Source organism: Solanum tuberosum, unplaced genomic scaffold (genome assembly GCF_000226075.1).
Source record: "Solanum tuberosum cultivar DM 1-3 516 R44 unplaced genomic scaffold, SolTub_3.0 scf00097, whole genome shotgun sequence".
In the NCBI taxonomy this organism is placed as follows: Eukaryota; Viridiplantae; Streptophyta; class Magnoliopsida; order Solanales; family Solanaceae; genus Solanum; species Solanum tuberosum.
This window is the reverse complement of record NW_006239022.1, coordinates 255,868-260,843: the sequence shown is the minus strand read 5'-3', so window position 1 is coordinate 260,843 and position 4,976 is coordinate 255,868.

Below are 4,976 nucleotides of genomic sequence, written 5' to 3'. Positions count from 1 at the left end.
AGAAAGTTAGTTTCGAAGGGTTGTATCTATCACTTAGTCCAAGTTAATGACTCTAGTGTTGAGATACCTCCTTTTCAGTCAGTTCCTATAGTAAGAGAGTTTCCAGAAGTTTTTCCTGATGATCTACCCGGAATTCCTCCTGAGAGAGAAATAGATTTCGGCATAGATCTCATTCCAGATACTCGTCCTATCTCTATTCCTCCATATAGAATGGCACCAGCAGAGTTGAAAGAGTTGAAAGAGCTGTTGAAAGATCTCCTAGAAAAGGGTTTCATTCAACCGAGTATCTCATTGCATGGAGTTATTCTGTTGAGTTAGGTTTCCGCTGAGTTAAAAAAGCCAGGCCAAGGGTTCGCTTGGGGCCAACAATGGTCTTTGAGTGCCGGCCACATCCAGGGTGTAGGCTCGGGGCGTGACAATATATATGCATAAAATGAGCCCTGAATTTTTTATTTTGGATTATTTGATATATTATGATCTATTTAATGTATTATATCTCAAATTCTAAATAAATTTTATGGACCCACTTAGTACTACTCATGCATTTCTATAGGTAGAGATAAAATATTAATTCAAAGAATGCATTGTACATGTACCTTATGTTAGAAAAAAATATTTTCAGTTTCTAACTAGATAAGAGATGGATGCTTAATATATTTTTCATGTAACTCTTCTATTATTGAGTTTGATAAATATTTATCTCTTATTATATATTGATGCATGACCTTTTTTAGTATTATCTCACATATATTGAATAATATTAATCTATCTCATAGGATAAAATATCTTTCAAATTGAATGAAACTTATCTGTACACTAGTGTCTACGTTATTTATTGTGAATAGAACCTCGTGGTTGGTTAAAGGATGGACATAAAAGTTCATTGGAAGTGGAGTCACTACCAACTTGTAAATCCTCTTTAGAAGGAAAAATGACTAAGAGACTTTTCCTCTTAATAAGAAAATACATGTAGTGATAAGTTAGAATTAATCTATTCTGATTTATGCGGTAAATGTTCAATCATGCAAGAGGTGAATTTGAGTATTATGAGATTTTCAGAAGGTTATTCAACATATGAATATATATTATTTTTGATGTTTTGTAAGTCTCAATGTCTTGATACACTCAAAATATTTAAGACAAATGAGAAAAGCATCATGAAAATTATATAAAGTTACTGCAATTTGATTGTAGTGATGTCTACCTCTCTGTAGAGCTGATGAATCACTTATCTGATAGAATAACTATATTTCAATTGTCTACACCAAACACTCTAATATATATTGGTGTAAAAGAAAAAAGAAATAGATTCTTACAAAGACGATGAGATTGATGATTGACTTACTTGTAGTTGTTTTGTTTCTCTTGGGATATATTCTAAGAACTACAAATCACATTCTGAATTAAATTCCTTTCAAATCAATACATTGGACATCTATAGAACAAGATGGAGTTGATGCAAATCTAATCTATACCATGTTTAGATATAGGATTATCCAGCACATATGCTGAGAGAGAATAAGCAAAATGAAATTAAATAATGAATGTGGATGTGTTAATTGGATATCCTATAGAATGAAATAATGTTTATTTTATTGTCATAAAGAAAAAAAAGACAATTCTTAACACAACCGTCAAATTTCTAGAAAATGATCATTTAATAGACCATATTTCTAGATGTAAACTAATTTTACTGGAACTGAATAAAGAAATAACAAATGAGTCAATTATAAATTTAGACGCTCAAGAACATCTAATTGATATGTCAGAATTGACGTTTCATTAGATTTAAGTAGTGGATAAAATATTACTAGACATAAGAAAATCAACTACTTCAAGTAGTGGGAGTGTTTTGGAGCAATTAAATAACACTACATAAAGAAGTTGTTAATATTTCAATACCAAAAGGTTTTGAAGAAAATATTAAGGCTCATGACCATGAAAGTGTGATCATCGTAGTAGTACTTAGTCGTAGTGGGAGAATAATAACAAAGATTTATATGTTGTGTGTGCTTGAGAGAGCTTTGATGATGGAACTCCTCAAAAGTACACTCTTGGAGGGTATCATGATAAGGTCCTTCAACATCTCATATAAAATTTGTTTGTTATGAAGAATTCTACTACATAAAATTGCATGAGAAAACGAATTCTACTACATAAAATTGCATGAGAAAACGAATTCTACTACATAAAATTGCATGAGAAAACGAATTCTACTACATAAAATTGCATGAGAAAACGAATTCTACTACATAAAATTGCATGAGAAAACGAATTCTACTACATAAAATTGCATGAGAAAACGAATTCTACTACATAAAATTGCATGAGAAAACGAATTCTACTACATAAAATTGCATGAGAAAACGAATTCTACTACATAAAATTGCATGAGAAAACGAATTCTACTACATAAAATTGCATGAGAAAACGAATTCTACTACATAAAATTGCATGAGAAAACGAATTCTACTACATAAAATTGCATGAGAAAACGAATTCTACTACATAAAATTGCATGAGAAAACGAATTCTACTACATAAAATTGCATGAGAAAACGAATTCTACTACATAAAATTGCATGAGAAAACGAATTCTACTACATAAAATTGCATGAGAAAACGAATTCTACTACATAAAATTGCATGAGAAAACGAATTCTACTACATAAAATTGCATGAGAAAACGAATTCTACTACATAAAATTGCATGAGAAAACGAATTCTACTACATAAAATTGCATGAGAAAACGAATTCTACTACATAAAATTGCATGAGAAAACGAATTCTACTACATAAAATTGCATGAGAAAACGAATTCTACTACATAAAATTGCATGAGAAAACGAATTCTACTACATAAAATTGCATGAGAAAACGAATTCTACTACATAAAATTGCATGAGAAAACGAATTCTACTACATAAAATTGCATGAGAAAACGAATTCTACTACATAAAATTGCATGAGAAAACGAATTCTACTACATAAAATTGCATGAGAAAACGAATTCTACTACATAAAATTGCATGAGAAAACGAATTCTACTACATAAAATTGCATGAGAAAATAACTTGGTAAAAATATTATATTTAAATATATGGACATGGTAGAAATTGGACATGCCATCGGTACAATTGTAGCACAAGATTATATATAATTTCTCTTGATTATGGGAACAATATAGTTTCAACTTCTTGCCCTAGTGCATTTTTGTATGTATTGAACGGGATCGAGTAGAAATAGTTATTTTAGACTGGCTGACAAAAGCATATACTCTAAAATGTTAAATGTACTTATATTCTTAATCCTAATTTAACTATTATGATCTGTATATATTAATTATCGTTTTAATTTATTAAAAAGTGAGATTATGAGACGGGTCAATATACCTAGTAGATTGGTGATAATAATATATATTGGTGAAATAATAAGTTAGTTGATGGAATCCATGTCTCCATATAGAGGTTGATGCTATGTCTTTTTGAAAAGCTTATAAGTTTTCATTGTGTCAAACCTTACAAATGGATTTATAAATTCGACACATGAAATTAATTAAGCACTGCTCTAAAGAAAATTAATCATTGAATTAGATTTATCAGTAATTTAATTTATTGATTAGTATTTGTAATCTTATCATGGGAATTACATATGTTTTTAATGGAGAATTTTGAGATATAAATAGAGGAGTGCATTTACGAATTTCTAGTTGAATGATTTGTAATTTATTATGGTAAGAATAATTCAAATTAATTATTTTGAATTATTTTAATAATAAGAAGTCCCAGTAATAAATTTTGTGGTCCCTATAGTGCCCATAATTACTACAACTCAGAATTCCAATTCTAGGGAAAAAAAGAAAAAGAATGTGACTTTCTTGTTCTTGAAAGTAATGTATATTTTTCTATTCCATATTGTAGTAGCAAGAAATCTCAATAAGTTGGATTTCTTCTAACCAAAAAAAATATTTTCTATATGATACTTTCCCATCCAAGTATTGAGAGAGTTCGGATGTACACTTGGGATCACGGTAGAAGACTGCAAAATTGTGTTCGAACTTGTGGATTTGCTTGAAGGTCTTCTTGATATGCTTGAAGGTATTTGCTCACTCTTTAAGAGGTAACTCTTGAATTAAATTTCAGCAAGTTTATGTGTTCTAGCATGATTATATGTGTTTTAGCATAAACATTATTGATTATCTATTATTTATGCAAATAGTATAATTTTAATATGCTTCCGCTGTGCATATAGTTTTCCAACATCTATAGCTTCAATTGAAATTCTTAGACATAAATTAGAGGCCAAAGGGATCCTTATAATGTTTTTTTTGAGTGTACCAACTTGGGAGGAGAGTCAATAATGCTGAAATACACATATTTTAATTCAACATGTAGACAATCATTAGCAATAAATCCAACATGGATTTGGCGAATCCCCAAAGAATGGTAAGCAATAATTAAACTTACAAAGTGAACTTACATACAAAACTTTTATGTGTTTGAATAATTGATTTAGGCATAAAAGTAAGTTTGAAAAAAGATTGGATTTTCAATAAAGAGGTCATTAAGAAGTTGTTCACAACAAGCTTGGAACAAAGAGGCTAAAAAAGTAATAGAGAAAACCTTAGGAGTGTGCATAATTGAATACTAGTATTGCATACTGGGTAAATGTTGTTGCTAGAAGTAGTTGATTATCAATGAGAAGAAAAGATTATTACTTATGATAGTTATTTATTAATCAACTACCATATATTATGTGAATACAATCAAATCCCGACTTGTATGACATTAAGAACTAACAAAAAACCTTGATTCTTCCCTCTTTGTCAAGCTAAGGCTAAAACGTGAAATAAATGAATCAATCATAAGCTATTTCCTCCACTTTGAGAATCTATCACAATCAATTCTAGAGATCTAAAATAGACTTGGGTTTTGCAACCTCAAACCATAAATAAAATATGAAAATATAGTTGAAT